Source organism: Amblyomma mixtum, chromosome 3 (assembly GCF_055824585.1).
Source record: "Amblyomma mixtum isolate Tamu chromosome 3, ASM5582458v1, whole genome shotgun sequence".
NCBI classification, from domain to species: domain Eukaryota; kingdom Metazoa; phylum Arthropoda; class Arachnida; order Ixodida; family Ixodidae; genus Amblyomma; species Amblyomma mixtum.
Genome location: NC_143014.1, coordinates 217,384,884 through 217,402,722, shown reverse-complemented (window position 1 = coordinate 217,402,722; position 17,839 = coordinate 217,384,884). Strand labels below are relative to the sequence as shown.

The 17,839-nt window shown below is 45.3% G+C and overlaps 1 protein-coding gene, 1 long non-coding RNA gene and 1 pseudogene across 3 annotated transcripts in view; 1 reads left to right on the top strand and 2 right to left on the bottom strand.

Annotated features, from left to right (window-relative positions):
* The window catches only part of LOC149353687 (uncharacterized), a 50,727-nt gene extending 33,717 nt beyond the window's left edge, over window positions 1-17,010 (bottom strand). The window contains exon 1 of one of the 2 annotated variants that reach the window (XM_089582729.1): window positions 16,948-17,010. The gene's annotated coding sequence lies outside the window, so the exon portion shown is untranslated. The remainder of the gene's footprint in view (window positions 1-16,947) is intronic. The other variant, XM_089582730.1, reaches the window with a different exon arrangement.
* Window positions 23-9,456, bottom strand: LOC149353688 (uncharacterized). The gene is made up of 2 exons (XR_016291027.1): window positions 8,716-9,456; window positions 23-6,072 (listed from the first exon to the last, which is right to left on the bottom strand). It is a non-coding gene; the product is annotated as an uncharacterized LOC149353688 (long non-coding RNA).
* LOC149353689 (uncharacterized) lies at window positions 3,440-6,238 on the top strand (annotated as a pseudogene).
* Window positions 17,011-17,839: the final 829 nt, after the last annotated feature.

The window sequence follows — 17,839 nt, the reverse complement described above, 5'->3', positions numbered from 1 at the left end:
AGAACGATGTCGAACTCCGATATGGAGGAAACTGTACATAAGGTTTATTTTACATATTTACAGACGAGATGGGAGTGTGGTGGTTACAAAACAACACCCCATTAAATGCCCTTCGTATTCCCGAGATCTCTGACTAGGGAATAAAGTTCGGAAAACGTTCTCCAGTCAGGTGGACAGTTGTGGGCGCTGGCGGTACCACCCACGTCAAGGGGCGGTGCTGAACTCTCCCGCAGCTCGGTCGATGGGAAAGGGGAAAGCCAGCAGACCTCGAACACTGTCGTGTCGAATTGGCAGGTGCAGCCCCTCCGTGGGAAAGGAAGGCCACGCCGTTTCCCAGCCGGTGGACAGGGGGAAAGACACGTCATCGAAGGCTGTCGTGTCGATTCAGCACTGTGTTGAGATCGGTGCCCCCTGGGAAAGTAAGTGCGCTGCGTTTCCCAGCAGGTGAATGAGGGGCCTTGTACGCCCCCGCCTGATGTCCGAAACGCAGGACCTCAGTCAATGTAGCAGTCGCCTTTCAAGTAAAATCAACAGCGTGACCTTTCACGGCGTCACTCCGTCCGGCGACCCGTGGGCAGACTTGGCCACCTGACGCCGCCGCCGTCGCCGCTGTTCCCCGCCGCACCTTTGTTGCATGACTCACGTCTTACTGGAATTCCTCCCAGGCCTGTGTTCGCCGATCTTAACATACCCAACAAGTATCACTAAGGTAATAATAGTTGAGAAGCTAGCTGCACAAGACTTCATTTTCGAAGAATGCCTGACATGCAGTGCGAAAAGAAACGACTGAACGCACGAATGAGCTGAAAACTGGAAAGCGTTAAGTTTAGTACGCATATGTCGATCAAATGATATGTCGCCAGTAGGATTATGCAAGCAGTAGAATGTTCTGCAGTCTTGCGCACTGTTTTCCAGAGAAATTCGCAACTACACGCCTACCAGGTGGACTTCACCACATAATGCATGCACCCTTGTAGGGTAGATTCACCGCATGGCAGCAGTGTCGTGAGGAAAGTGGGCACGTCAGAATGACAAGACCATGACTCATTTTATCACCAGGAAATGTTAAGCAAATCAGTGTACTACGTGGTATCTTATTTCATGATTGCCCCGACAAAAGGGGGAAGGGGCACTGCTCGGCTTCTTGCGAACTTCTGGCCTGCATGACAGGCTGTGACTTCAACAAACGCTGACTTTCCCTGTGACTTCAATTTTCTGTTACCCTCCTTTCTCTTTCTTTTTATTCCCTCACCCCCTTCCCCCCGTGTAGGGTAGCAAACCGACTATCCTCTGGTTAACCTCCCTGCCTTTCCTCTTCTACCTCCTCCTCCTACGCATTTCGCACTGCCCTCCACCCGCGCACTGTACTTTCGTGGCCGTTTTCTAGGTACAGTCTTTGTCAAAAGTAACCACGGTGGTGCTGGTGGCAACAATGGCTGGTGCTGTGCCAATAGCGGTGCTACTTCACAATGAGCAGAGCACAGAAGGCTACATGGCTGCATTTCAACTTCTAAAAGACACTCATCCTTTCTGCTTCGGAGGTCAGGCCGTAAGTAGGAAAAACAATAACACTGCTTTTAATTTGTGCATTGCAGAAGCTAACTTCAAGAAAATATGCCTTCATGTTTCCTTCCCCATTACTTCATCACCATAAAATGTGGTTGTCTGCCAAGCATTGCAAGAGGTTGTAGGTCAGTGTTAGAGATGCAATTCTAGGCTGCCATATTGTTCACGAAAGCACCCCATAATGAAAAATGTAAGAGCGATATTTCAACACTGTGCTAGACAAAACCCATAACTTCGCCATATGCACTCAGTGAGGCTGCAGTTACGGCTCAAGTTTGAGTGAAGAATAGAGGGGAACAGAATGTTGCAGTTTACTAACATGTCTGCGGCACGAAAGGGAATGATATCAGTTCCTGTAAAATTGCAATGGTCATACAAACATGCGAACAGCCATTTCTCTAAAGGTAAAAAAATTGTTGTACAGACTAGAAAGAAAGCATACGTAACTTTTTGGGCCTACAGTATAAAAGCGAAAATGCTGAAATGTTCACATTACTGGCTACTTGCGTTCTTCAGAGCACACTCAATTCTCTCCATATTAAAATTCCTTATGACGGTTACCTTGCACTTATTGATTAGCTATTCCGTACCTGTGGTTAGAGGCTTTCATGCTTCAGCGTTTCTGAATCAAATATTCCGTCTCCTCAGAGAGCTTGGCAGTAAGCAGTCTACCATCCTACCTTCTACTTCTACTGAACACTACGTAATGATAGATGTGAGACTATCGTCCAATGCCTGAACATTAAGGTCGTCGCCCTTGGTTACAGCCGAATATCTGTTCTGCAGTGAGACCTTTACTTTCCCTCTTACCGCTAACGCGTTAATGGGCTTCCGTCTCACTGTTTTTTCCCATCCCTTCAAGCATAGGCTAAATCGAGACCTTACCATCCTGTGGCCGCTACAACGCACCTTTCTGAGAACTTCCACATCCTGCACGATACCAGGATGAGCGCACAGTATGAAGTCTATTTCATTTCAGAAGGAATATGATCCATAAATTATTCCTCTCTGCAAACTCTACTCATAACTCCCCCCCTGCTGTTCCTAGAGCCTATACCATAGTCGCCTACTGCCTGGTCTCCTTTCCTACCTTGGCATTGAAGTCAGCTATCAGTACACTGCAGTGTGTTTTTATTTTGTTCTCTGCAGATTCCTCGTCTTCATAGCAGCTTTCAGCGATCTGGTCATCATGGCTAAATGCGGGTGCATACGTTTGTACCACCTTCAGTTAGCACTTCAGGTTATTTACGATAGCTGCCACCCTCTTGTTAATAATATAAATTCCCCTATGTTGCCAGCTATATTCTGACTGATAAGGAACTCCACACCTAGTTCTGCTATCTCCACTAATCCACGATAGCATAGTATGTGCCCTCTTTTAGGACTGTATATGCCTTATCTGTCCTAACCTCGCTATGCCCCACGACATCTCATTTAATGCCTGCTAGTTCCTCAAAAAGCTTTGCAAGACTAGCCTCACTGGATAAGGCTAGAGTTAACAGTCACCAGGTTCAGTTTCCAGCGGCGGTCTGTCCAGAGCAAGAGATTCTTGGCACCCTCTGTTGTGTCACAGGCCTGGCCGCTGCCTTGGTCAGTTGCTGAGCTGCCGCTGGAGACAGGGTTAACTAGTGTATTAATACAGGAGGTTTTGACCAAGTACTACACCAGGGCGGCCAAATCCTGCTCTGGTGAGGAAGTGCACTGTCGGTTCTGGTCACCGATATCGGACCTAACCCCAGGCCTGGTTATGCAGTTCCATCGACAAGCAGATTGGGTTATTTCTACTTAACAGCAAGCTAGCCATGGCATCCATGCCATGGATACTGACCTTTTTCTTTATTTTTTTTTTGGTTTCAACCGGTTTCAAGTCCAACCCCTACTAGTAAGCCAGGGTCCAGAGTATGCATACGCTGTCACTTCTGCATAGTGATATTATTTGAAATGCTTTAAACTACGGCAGAATTTTCTTGTCTGTGATCCTCATTACAAGTCCTCTGAAAGCAGCGGATATCCGCCAGGATTCACACTATGTGCAAATGTTTGGCAACAGATGATGTAAAGTCAGATTTCTAGAAGAAAGCTAGCCACAATATTGTTAATCAAAAAACAAAGATCCAAGGATGAATCCTTGCAGGTCACGTGAAGAACAAACACTAAAAGCTATCAATTGTTCTTGGCTTGATAGGCGTGCTGAAATCGGCTATTGTTCTCGCTGCAGGCACCACACGTATTTATGACAGACAACTCCAGTGCAGAGAAGGCTGCACTGCAGGAAACATGGCCTACAGCCAGGCAGCTTCTGTGCCATTTTCATGTGGCCCAGGCAGAGTGGCGCTGGCTGACAGCTGCCCACAACCATGTTGGCAAGGACCAGAGACGGCAACTAATGTCAACATTCCAGGAGCAAGTTTTGTCCAAATGTAGTTCTTTTTTAAAGAGGGGGACTGTGCGAAATTACAGGCACAGCGTAAATGTGCATATGTGTATGTGAAAGGCACTGGCACATTTCTCACTAAAGGATTCCAAACTCCAACTACAGGTCATGTATGATGACACAGAAGAGAAGCTGGAAGCTGCGAAAGCCAGGCTTGGGTCTGAATCCCACCAGGGCTACGTAGAACGGGTGAAGGCATTCCTCAAAAGGGAAGAGGAGTGGGTGCTCCTTTTTCGTGCAAACATCACCACACGGGGGCACAACACAAACAATTTCTCTGAGGCCACCATCCGTATCCTCAAAGACATCGTGCTCAGCAGAGCAGAGGCCTTCAACGCCGTTGCACTAGTGGATGCAGTGGCCGTGGTGTGGGAGAGATACTTCGAGAGCCGCATCCTCCGCCATGCTAACAGCCGTGTTGCCAGTCATCACCTGGCTTACAAACGGCTCCTTTCCCGGATGCCATCAGGAGCTGCTGACACCATACGACTAACAGGCCACAACCTCTATGCAGTGCCCAGTGCCACACGCCAAGACACAATATATGAAGTGTCAGCAGATTTTGGAATGTGCAGCTGCGCAGCAGGGAAACAAGGTGCTTTTTGCAAGCACCAGGCGCTTGTCCATGAAACTTTTGGGGGATTGTTTCCCACTGCTCCGCCCCTGAACACAGGAGACAGGCATCAATTGGGCAAGCTGGCCTTAGGCAACAAGTGCCCCCCTCGGATTTCTTTATGCCCTTCCTGGGAGGAGAGCAGCCTCAAGAAGAGCCCGACCAGGCAAGCTGCAGTTACGAAAACCCACAGGCTTGTGAAGCAAGCCACATGCAAGACGACTGCCAGCCCTCCACATCAAGACAGCTGTCACCTACTGCGCAAGACTGTGATCAACCCCAGCTTGCCCAGGTGCATATTCCCTGTAAATTTCCTTCGCATCCTAAATCCTTCTTTCCTCAGCAATGCCAGTGCAGGTAAAGACAACGAACATTTTTTCTGGTTGATCTTTGCAAACTTGTAGAAAAGACACTTTTTAGAGTTCATGCTGAAAGTAACACTAGTGTAGAAATACAAATTCTAGAATTCTATGCGATACATATTACCTTGCCGATGTTAGTTGCACATTCAAGTCTGCAGCTTTCCATTCAGATGAAAGGCTATACCAGGCAAGAATGAATAAATGAGCCACAGTTTTGTCTGTAAATGTTGGGAACATTTGCAACGGACCTATATATCAAGAATGCTAAACTCAGATTGTTCCACTGACCAGGTCTATACCGCATATGCATGAAGAGGTATGCCTTGCTACAGTGAAGTTTCATGTCCAGCAAATGAATATTCTGATTCAGCTCAGAGCTTACTGCAAACATAGCAATAGGGTGCCATGGTCATAATTGGCTACTTGTAACAATTTCAGACAAGTTTAGTTTAGTTTATGAGGATTTAATGTCCCGAATCAACTCAGGCTATGAGGGACGCCGTAGTGAAGGGCTCCGGAAATTTCCACCACCTGGGGTTCTTTAATGTGCACTGACATCGCACAGCACACGGGCTTCTTAGAATTTCGCCTCCATCGAAATTTGACTGCCGCAGCTGGAATTGAACCAACGTCTTTCGGGTCAGCAGCCAAACACCATAACCATTGAGCCACCGCGGCGGCTAATTTCAAAGAAGTGTGCATGCAAATAATGAGAATGCTAATATATAAAAAGAAAGAAAACCAACATGGCAATCCTCAGCTGCTGTAGCCCAGCCTGCAACTAGAACTTCTATCACAGAGTAGATGATAGCTACAGAGCTTTGGACATTCGAAACGCTCAAAGTGGACAGAATCTAGTCATTCAGTTCCACAACCTTTCATGCAGGAAAGAGAAGATGTGTACCAGAGCTTGGAGTCCCAGCTGCGCCGCCTACATGCCGTGAATGAGCACAACCCTGCATATCTAGAAATCCTGCGGTGTCTTGGGCATGAGCTGGACCGCATGCCCAATGGAAATGACGCAGCTGGGCTTATGCTTGCCTTCAAGGCAACTGCAGCAGCACGGAGGCACCGGGGACGTCAAATCCGGGTGCAGCCTACAAGTATTGCGAGACGCCGGCCGGGGTTGACAAGGGGCTCCAAAGGGGTGCCAGCTGGACGCCCACCAGGTCAACCCTGTTCCAAGAGGCCAAAAAAAAGGCCCCACTCCCTTCGGAGTAATGTGCTAGAAAATGTCCGAAGTGCAAAATTGCACTGAGGACATTTCTCGAGAAGATCAAATGCAACATGTCTATTCGTGATAACACACTTGATTTTGAGGGGTGTGTCATGTACCGCACGTAACACTGTGCACTTGCTTGTGATGTCAGGTTTGTGCTGCGAGCTGGAAACGCATGCATTTTAAGAAGGAATTTTGCACCACACGATTGATACTCATGAATAATTCAGTAAAAGTATGGTGCATAGTGCCCCTGACAGTGGCCTTATCCTGAAGTCTTCCTTTTCCAAAATCTGATGTGAGTTCTCATGTGTGCTGTTCTCATAATTCTTGATTTTTTGGTTTGGTATGGTTTATTAGGGTTTAAAGTCCCAAAGCGACTCAGGCTATGAGGGACGGCGTAGTGAAATTCCGACCACCTGGGGGTTCTTTAACGTGCACTGACATCGCATCTCGGGCCTGTAGAATTTTATCTCCATCCAAAATTCGGCCACCGCGGCCGGGATCACACCCGCGTCTTTTGGGTCAGCAACCGAGCACCATAACCACTGAGCCACCGCGGTGGGGCCTTGATTTTTTTATCGTCTTTTAACAGTCCGGCAGACTGCTGCAAACTGCACTGTTTGGTCATAGCTATGCTCTTTTCTGCTTGAAAAGAGTAGCATAGCTCTCTAACACTCCAAAGGTGACCACAGCTCTGAGTCTGCTATTCTGCTGGGTGTTCTTGTGCATGTTTGTCTTTCCTTGACATTTTTCCTGACTCTATGGTGCACTCCAATGCACCACAGGCTTTTGTACACTGCAACATATCTTTGGTTTTTTGCACTGCTTTGCCAGTTCCTTTTTAAAGACACACGGTGTTTTCAAGATCCTTAAGAGAGCCTTCAGCGACCACCTCTCTGATTTAACCACTTCCCCGCTGGCCATGACACAATGAAGCAGCAGGTCTTCCGTTACAGTGCTGAAGTTGCACTGGTTAACTTGCAACCTTGCAGCTGCCAGTCTAAACTTTTCACCTTTCCCCTCCTTCATACTGTAAAGTTTTACTGCCCATCGCATGGCCAAGTTTTGTTGAACACTGTAAGGTGAACTTTGCTTTGAGGCTTTCTTCTACATTTTGTGCATTGCCTCAGCTTTAAGCCTGCTCGGAAACACAAACACGGCTATTTGCCCTTCAAGTGGGATCTATGACAGCTGCACAGCTGCCCTATATCATATGTACAATCGAAGCCACTGTTACATTTTCCTGTTGTTGACAGGTTGAGAGGATTTGGCTGTGTAACTAAGATTGCTTTTGCGTAAAATGTTTACTTGGTGTTTCTTGTGCACTTGCTAAATGGCAGAGGTGCTGCCTCACTAAGTGTAGGAGCAGTGTGCATAAACAACTCTCCAAAACTGCTAATTCCTCCATATGGTTTCATCGAGGGGTCTCACTCAGAGTAGTTTTGTATCTTATGAGCAATGATGTTAGTCAACTGTGTGTGGCATTTGCTGATGACTTTAAAAAGCTGTTTTGAAATGTTCGATCACTATCTGTCCGGACTATTCTGGAATTTCTACAATGCGTTCTGGGCGTTCTGGCGAATTTCTGGGCGTTCTACAATGTTTCACCTAATTCAGATGCTTTTGAAGTAGCTGTGAAATAATTTGTGATCGGAGTTAGTCAAGGTCATTCCGAGAAACATAAAAAGTTATCATGAAAGCATCTCACTGTGGGAAGCCAGCACTTATTTATTTTGTTCACTGTTGTCTTCAATTCCACCATTCTATGTGAGCATATTAAAAAGTGTCCCGGACTTAATTTAAACACTCTCGTCTCATCTTATGATGACACCTGCGCAACACATGAATCACATACCTATGAAATCATCAAATACAAAAAAAAAAACGTGACACCGCCTCCGCTTAAAAGGAGTGCCTAACGTAGGGCCGACATGACGACCGCAAATTCACCACAGTGCTCTCAAACGGCCGGCGTGGCTACTTGTTACAGATTGCACAAAACAGCCCACTGATCTCGGAATCAAGTTTCACAATCCCGAGCCTCTCGCTTAGTGAACACACAAACCGATAGTTCAGAGCGGTTGCTGTTATGAACAGCGCGTCACAATAAAGGGTGCGGTCGCAAAACGAAAGCATGTTTTCACACTATAAGGTCCGTTACAGCTACTTCGTTAAACTGCATGTAATAAATGCGCTTCCACTTGGCCAGCCTTCACAAAACAAGTTTGTAAACAAGTTCCATGTACACCATTTGACAACGCTAGTCCCCAAGGCTGGAGGGTGTTTCGCGATCGCAAGTGCTCTGTGAAATGTTTATGCAGTAAACTTTCGCAGCCGTGACTTCACATAACTGCTTGCTGTAACTCAGCCAACATTACGCCCCGGCTTTCGCAACAGTGCCACTGTGGTCCCTAAAAATACTTGCAACCCTAGTATCACCTCGAACGGCAAGCAACCGAGCAAATGTTCCAATATTACACACTACTAGCTAATTGACAAACTGCAAGAAAAGGCGTACCCAGCATCCAACGGCACTGCTTGCATAGATCCTTGGCATCACATATTTAGAACGGCATTTGTTTGCAAACCAATGTCTTCTGGCAGGCTGGCTGGTGCACTTTGTTCATTTTTAAACTGTGCAAAACAACGAGGACCGAATAAGGTAAGGAGGACATACGCTCGCAGCGCAGAAAAAACTCTGGTCCACTTTTCACCACCGAGCTCAAAAAACGCCATCTTTGCAAACAAATAAACATAGTGACGTCACTTCCGGCGACTGTAGCGCTGCCTAGCGTTCGTGAACTGTCGTGGAAGTTTTGGTTTCGCTTCGCGCGGGACTAGGAGGTATGTCGTGTCTGGTCGTGTGTGTGTGTGTGTGTGTGCGCGTGCGTGCGTGATCACGTGATAAAACGAAGGACGAAGACAAGTCGCAGCTTTCTTTTACAACCTCTGTGTCGATTGTCGACGTTCAACTTTTTTTTTTCTCAAGCAGCTCTGCGCATTGTTAGCTACCTCATCGGCAAAGTGCATGTCTTGGCAGCACGAGCTCCGGCGGTGGAAAGATACCAAAATTTCCACCTCTTGCTGGTCGCATAAGCAACAATATAAATCCGATGTGGACAACGACGCGCTGTTTTGAGCGAGCTCAAAATCAAGGGAAACTACACCTGCGGGTGCCTGTGCTGTGCAGACCTGCCTGCAATAACATATGTCGTACTTAGATGTGTTTTCCAGGGCTTTCCATGGGGAATGAGGTCGGTGAAGATAGTTAATGAAGTGATGTTGTCAACTCTCTCTGATGATTTGAAACACTGTACAACGTATTTTAAATTACTTTCTTTTTCTAGGCATCACACAGCTGAAATGTTCGCTTCTCGCGCCCGTTGTGCAGCACGTACTGCTACTGCTTTGCCTGAACTCTGTGGTGCTTTCATGCACTGGAAAAGAACGTGTAACTCTGTACTTATGATTAGTATATGTTGAGTGTGGAAAGTAAGAGTTGAGAAAGCAAGCTGCACAGGACCCATCCATATTCAAAGACCAGGAAGCCTGTCAGGCATGAGAAACGAAATGACTGAGCACACGAATAGCAGATAATGAGAGCATTAAATTTCGTTCAGTGTGCATATGTCGCTCAAATGATATGTCGCCAGCATAACCATGTAGGTAGTGGAACATTTTGCAGTCTTGCACAGCCTTCTGCAGGAAAATTTGCGACTATGTATACACGCCTGCCAAATGGACATCACCACATAACAGCAATGTCAGGATGGTCATTTGGGCCCTTCCTGAACCCATCTCGCTCTTCCAAAGGGCTCCTCAACTTTCAGGGGCCCTCCTAGGGTGCAAGAAATATTTTATTGTTATTCCTTTTTATGGATAAAGTTTACTCCTTCCTTCCTCTTTTAGGGTGATTTACCACATGATAGCAGTGTCGTGAGGAAAATGGGCACGCTGGATAGACAAGACGATGACTATTTCACATTATAACCAGGAAACGTTACCAAGAATCAGTAAATTAATGCACTAGCTGCCATCTTATTTACTGGTTTTGACATATTAAGTATAGCTGTGCATGGACTTTTCTTGAACAAATTTGTTAACCTGCTTGAGTTCCTCTTGAGGTTGCGGAGTGCAGCATGTATCTTTGCGTATTAGTGTCACCCATACATCATGTTCACGACATTCAGGGATAGAAGAAATGTTGCACTAGTATAACCCTTGTATATGAACTTCATAAGTTATAAAAGAGCTCTTGGCTGATTGAAAATGCTTGCAATCATATGCACGCATAACCACACTGCCACAATTCTTCAGAAAATTGATACGTATCACGCATGGAGGTGCACTTCCCAAACCTTATTCACTCCCGAATTCCAATATGTGCTCAGGGCAATAAACTGAAAAGAATGAGGTATACAAATTAGTGGGGAGTACCTCGGCAACCTCTAGTTTGCTAACGACATTACCTTGTTGAGTAACTTTGGAGACTTGCGGCAAATATTTCAGGAGCTCATGAGGCACTGCAGACAGATAGGTTTGAAAATTACAACATGTATAAAGTAACTGTACTAAAGTTAAGGTAGTGGCTGGTAAATAATTTCCTCAAAAGTGGGAAAACACTCGAAGCAGCCCTTGTGTCAAGTATTCATTGGGGACACGAATAATGAAGGATTAGATAATAAATAAGAATAAGCTAAAGCATATCTGGTAGATATTCCGACATGATGAACAGTAGCTTGTTAATATCAGAAAATACCATTCTGTCAGAGCTCACTTAAGAAGTGCAGACTTTAAAATAAACAAAGTATCTGGAATTGAAACTGTGAATACTGGAACAAGTGGTGGAAAAAAGATCAATAAATGTAATTTTAACAGGTAGGGAAAGAGAAACCTAGATCAGTGGTCATATATTAAACTTAAGGAAAAGAAGTGGAGTAGGGCACATCATGCAATGTGTACTACAGATAACCAGCTTCCAGTTTGAGCCACAGAATATATATCAAGAAAGGGCGAATATAGTAACAGCCAGCAGAGGTTAGCTACAGCCATGATATAAGGAAATTCACACAAGACAGGGGTAACTGGAGAACACTGGGAGAGTGGGTTTAATCCAGCTGGAGATGATCACACATCCATTACAGGCCAAGCACAGTCATGAGCAGCCCAGTGCCCCTTATCATTTCAGATAACCTAAGAGCAATGTAGTAAAACTTCGTTGATGCGTTTTTATTTTCTAATTACGGGGAAAACTCTATTATCCGGGAAAACACATGATCCAAACCGCCTAATTCTGAGATATATACCTGTTGAATAAGGTAAAAAACATGTACTGACAATTTCACTTTATAAAAATGTCGATTGCCATTTCTTGGCACAAGAGCTGAACAGACCCTATTCCAGTGCTCGCTGAGTTCAGCCCGCGTTCGTGCTGTCTTTAACACAGAAGGAAATTCTCAACACATCAGCTCCGTCGTCGGCAATGACGAAAGTAACCAAAATCTGTTCCGTGTCATTGTTGGATGCTTCTCCCGTTTGCACCTAAGTACCGTGGGGAAGCCACCGCGGCGGGTGATTGTCGAAGTGTTTTTGCTTTTTAAGCTGCGTTTCCCAGACCCGGAAAAAACTTCTCCTTGCCCTTATGCACCGCGATGAAACTTCAGCGTTTCTGCTCTTCACATCACGTACTCGCAGGAAAGGCCATCGCGAATGCTAATGCATCGTTTTTATTTTTTTTTTGTTTTTGATGGTGGTGCTTCGCCTCATGGCAAGTAGGCACTGCAAAGACGTCACCACTCCGCAAAAAAAAATGTTTGCACATGTGCGGTTGGTCAATATACGAATTATACGACCACAAATTGTCGAAATTCTAAATGTAGTAGCCAGGAAATCGAGTTTTCCTGGAATGTATACATTTGTAAATAATAATAATAATGTGTTTAAGAAAAATAGTGTCCATTTTTACAAAATGGAGGAGGCCAAGGTAAAAGCTGCGACAGTGCAGCTTGAGAGGCCCTCGACCCCCTTTACACGTGGCAGCGCAGAGAAGCACAACACGCAAAACATAACATACACAGGTAACCTGTGTACGAACCCGGAAACTGTATAAACCATGAACGTATCAACGAGGTTTTGCGGTTGATGTCAACAGCACTGACCTGTGGCTTGCTTATACACTAAGGACATTTTCTCGCATGCATCAATTTTATGGATAGGAAGGCCAAGGTAGTACGCAATGCTCCTTTGAGACTTTATTTATTTATTTATTTTTTTATTATTAGTACCTCAAATGCCCCTTGGTGTGGGGTATTACATGAGGGATGGGCATAATGTTCAAGTGAAGAGTGGTTCGATGGCAGTCTTGAAGGAATGTGGGTCGGAGTGGCGCACAGCGTCGACAGGCAGTTTGTTCCAGTCCCGAGCGGTCTGAACAAAAAACGAACGAAGATGTGCTGTGGTCTGTGCTGGGGGCGGATAGACGGCTTTAGGATGGCTGGTGCGGCTTGACTGTCGATGAAGTGGTAAGATTGCTGAAACATTAAGTGGCGTATGGTAGAATTTGTGAAAAAGGCACAGCCTGAAGATGCAGCGTCGCTTTTCAAGATTAGTAAGATTAGCCCGTGATTTGAGTGCAGTGACACTGGAATGATAGGAGTAGTCTGAGAAAATAAACCTGGCAGCGCGATTTTGTAGAGCTTCGAGGGTGTTAGAAAGATTAGCTTGATGGGGATCCCAGACTGAGCATGCGTATTCTATTTTAGGTCTGATAAATGTAAGATAAGTAAGTGTTTTCACGGATGCAGAGGCTAGGCGCAAGTTTCGACAGAGGCAACCAAGAGTGCGATTGGCTTCGTTAGTAACTTTCATTATATGCTCTGACCAGGTTAGTGTATCTGAAAGGGTGACGCCAAGGTATTTGTAAGAGTGGACAGATAAGATTACCGAGCCACAAATGGTGTAACTTGATGCCTGATAGTTTTTCCGACGGTGAAAGGAAAGCAAAGACGTTTTGTTAGTGTTTAGGCACATTAACCATTTGTCGCACCAAGTTTCAATTCGTTTAAGGTCATCCTGTAAAATTCTAGAGTCAGAGGTGGTGTGGATGGGGCGGTAAAGTACGCAGTCGTCTGCGAAAAGGCGGATGTTAGAGGATATGTTACTAGGCAGGTCATTAATATAAATTAGAAACAGCAATGGTCCGAGTACTGTACCTTGGGGGACTCCGGAGAGGACTGGAGAAAAAGACGAGGAGCAGTTGTTAGCGTACACAAATTGCTTTCGGTTCGTAAGGAAATTAGAAATCCAATCTAATACAAGGGGGTTAATGCACAATCTTGAGAGTTTAAGTAGTAGTCTCTGATGGGGAACTTTATCGAAGGCCTTTTCGAAATCTAAGAACAGCGCGTCTACAGGTATGTTCAGGTCTAGGTTAGAGCTTATGTCATTTATGAATGAAGCTAATTGTGTATCACATGAGAGGCCCTTGCGAAAGCCATGTTGTCTAGGATTGAAAAAATTAACAGATATTAAAAATTTTACTATGTGAGAGTAGAGGACGTGTTCCATTACCTTGGAACAAACACTTGTTAGTGAAATGGGACGATAACTGGAACATAAATGTGAAGGACCTTTTTTCGGGACTGGAACTATTTTGCCCACTTTCCAGTCTTCTGGCACCACTCCTGATGACAATGACTGCTGAAAAATATTGCATAGGATCACACAACAGTTTTTGTGCTCTTTAGTACTTTAGTGTTGATACCATCAATTCCGGATGAGGATGTTAGCTTTAGTGATTCAATTATTTTGGCTATACCGGAGGCATTAAAAGTGATGTCGGACATGAATGAATGGCTGTGTACTTCAGCTGTGTACTTCAAAGAAAGCAATTTGTGAAGACATAGTGCTGTAACTGCAATGAAAATTCAGAAATATTTACGGTTCTGGCCATATTCAACGGACTCAGTGCAGCAAATGGATAGAAGATTGAAAAAGGTGCAATTAATCTGGTGCTCTAGCGTGATGCTGTAAATCTAAACTGTGTCTCTAAAAGAAAGGGCTGTTGCTGACAATGTACAACTGAGCTAATGGAAGAAAATGCACGTTTTGATGTGAAGAGCTGTGCTACAGACATCTTTTTATCATATATTATTGCATATAGGCTTTCAAAAGCTGATAACATAAACAAAATCAGTTAATTACACTAACAACTGGCAAGGTTATGAGCACACAAATAATGAAACTAACACCAGGGGAGAAGAAAGCAGAAGTTCGAACATTACATTAACACTCAGTACCCCACAGATTTGCGTACCTCATTCTTTTCATTGTATTGCTCTTAACACGTACTGAAATGCTGCAGTGATTAAGATTTAAGAGGTACGTGTCTCCCTGCGTGATTAGTATTTTAGTTTTCTAAAGCAAGAATGGGTAGACTGAGATCAAGTACAAAAAGGTGGCCTCTCCTACACCAATGCTGTATTGTGTGCAGGAGATAAGAGAGAGAGAGAAATACTTAAACAGGTTAAATCAAGGCCTTATACGTGCTCTAAGAGCCAACTGGGCAACTTGGCCGCCAAGGCCAGCCATGCCGACCAGCAGGAAGGAGGGGCTTGGGGCGGTGCAGAGAACGGATGGACATCTCCTTTTCACTTGCGCTTAGAAGCTTGACACAAGAGAGGTGATACAAGGAACACAAGACTTCAACAACTGAGCATTTATTCCACACATAGTGAAATTTAAGGAACCAACGAAGAAACGATCTTTTGAAACTGCTGCAAAATAGTTTGGACCTGAGTTTGGCCATGGCCATTCAAAGAAGCACAAGTAAAGAAGTTATCAGCTTATTATGAAAGCACCTCATTGTTGGAAGCCACCACATTTTTTGCTTAATCTGAAATGCACCATCCCATGTAAACATACTAAAAATATATGCCTGCACAATAAAGTATGCATCTTTGTTCCTTCTTAAGGTATGATACCACACTTGAAGGAAAAATGTTTTTGATGGGAAAAAATTTATTTTGGTATTTTCAAATATTACGCATCCCAGGTTACTGTCATTAGCACGTCATCAGCTTTAAAAAAATAGTAACTGTCATTAGCACGTCATCAGCTTTAAAAAAATAGTAACTTTTTAAATATGACTTACTCTGAAACGTGCTAAATTTTCCTCTCATGTCAACAGAGATAACTCGTAAAGTAAGTAATGTACAGTCTGCATCACCCTCATGTCGAGCACTAAACCAGTGGCCAGCAGGCAATAAAAATTCATACTAGACAGCAACCCATGATACCTGGCCAAAGCTGTAGTGCCCACATTGCTTGTGGGTCTGCGAGGCTCTACTGACATGGAATCATTTCCTCTATAATCTAGCAGGTACGACGAGGTGTCACTTTTTATTTGCAGAGAAGTGTGCCGGCTGAGCGCTCTACACAAGGGTGAGGCAGGCTGTACACCATAATGATTTGGCACTAATGAAGGTCTACCTGTTAGATGAGAAGTGAACTACAATAGTCTGTGATGGATATGCAGGCAATCATTAGAACAACTGAAAGCATACATGAAAAACTGCCTTTCTGAAAGCATGGATAATTTATCATGGCGCCTGACCAGCACACCGATCACATGCCTATGGATTTACGAAATAAAAGATAAACTAGCATCTTCTCTGCTTAAAGGTTGTGCCTAGCGTCGGGCCGGCATCCCCGACTGCCCACTCGGCACAGTGTTCCTATTACCCCTCACTTTGAGAAATAGCGGTTTGGCAATCCAAATTTATGTTATCGCACCAAGAACACCGTTACCACCAGTCCGGAAAAACGGCTACAGTAAGTGCACTTTCATTGGGCCACACTCGTCAAAACAAGTTTGACGCAAGTTCTGAGAAGTCTAGCCTTGGGGACAAAACGCGCACACCGTTGTTGCTCGAAAGAGCACCGCGAGCGCAAGTGCGCTGGTGAAAAGTGAGTTAGTTTAGTGAGCAAAACTTCTGCAGACGCGACTTCACACAACCGACTGGCGAAACCACTTCTGCGTTAAGGCCAGCTTCCGCAAGAGCTATATATCGCGAACCAACGCTGTCACGAACGGCGAGCATCGATAGAAAATTACACACGGGCAGAGGGGCAGGCTGCAAGGGCCCGATGGGCAGGCTGCGAGACCGACGATGCGTTTTCCAGCGTAGAACAGCGGCACGGCGCGGCTTGCATAGCTCCTTGGAATCTACGCACATTAGGCTTTCGGAGCCAAGTATCCACGATCCAACGAGGCGGCTTGCATAAAACTTGTGTAAAACCGCTCGCGTGAAACTGCAACCCGCACGCATACGCAGGGCGCCATTTTTTTATGACGGCGGAAGTTGCGTGAGGTCACGTGATAGCACTCCGGGGCGTCGTCTGCTCGAATGCGTGTACAGGATATGTTTTGGCAATACGCATCCCGGCCGCGGCGGTTGAATTTCTATGAAGGCGAAATTCTAGAGGCCCGTGTACTGTGCGATGTCAGTGAACGTTAAAGAACCCCAGGTGGTCGAAATTTCCGGAGCCCTTCACTACGGCGCCTCTCATAGCCTGAGTTGCTTTGGGAAGTTAAACCCAATTAACCAATCAACCAACCATTTCTGTACCTCTGACATTTTTCAAGTGCATATATGTACGAGTTTTCGTTGTCAGACGAACAGTCGCATGCGCCAGATATAAACCTCTGCCACCATACAGTTTCTACACATTCAAATAATTCAAAACTCACATTACTTTTCCGCTGCAAACAGCAACCACAGCAATAGCCACTGCCAACGCCGGTCCAGTGGCGGCGCGCACGTCGCTGGCGTCGCTCTTTCGCGCGGCGGGAAGCAGTGGCGGGAAGAATACGGAGTTTATGAAAACGGTAAGACCGATTAGTTTATTCTTTAGCACAGTCTTCTCGCGCACATCTGGGCCTTCCTTTTTTGTGCAGATTTCGGATGTGTAGCTGCAGTCAACGCTAGCTAGGAGCCGGTGGGAAAAGGCAAGAAACGTGAGTTGGTTTTGTTTCTTCTTTCCTTTAGCCGATTGACGTTCGTTTGGACTATCGTATTACTCTCCTTTGTTACAGTCTTCAGCCTGTTTAGGTTCGTTGTAGATGTGAAAACCGGACGTACTGTCGCGTGCTGTTATAGTTTGTGTTGCCGAAGTCGCATTTGTGCAGTTGGTACAGTTATGGATATATGCAACAGCGAAGTGATACACGCGTATGTGAAAAATCCTTTCGGGAGACGAAAAGTCATTGGCACTGCTTGACCACACAAGTAAACACCCCAAGCAACCACCAATATCCATCGGCCGGCCGTTGGCCGTCCGTTTCGGATGTTCCGGATGGCCGACGGACGTCCGCGAACAGCCTGTGGACGTCCGTCGGTTGTCCTATAGGCACCCAAAGGGACATGTTTGTCTGGCCAACGGACATCTATTTCGGATGTCCGTTCCCGGACCTTTCTCGAATGTTTGCATATATGGCACATGCATGCTTTTTTCGTGTCGGCGAGGCAATGAAAGGAAAAAGCAACTTAAAGTACAGCGAGAATATTTTATTGCGGTTGTACATCAGCACAGGACTGAGTTACTGTGAAGTGTGTAACTCCTTATTCAGACGTAAAACTTCG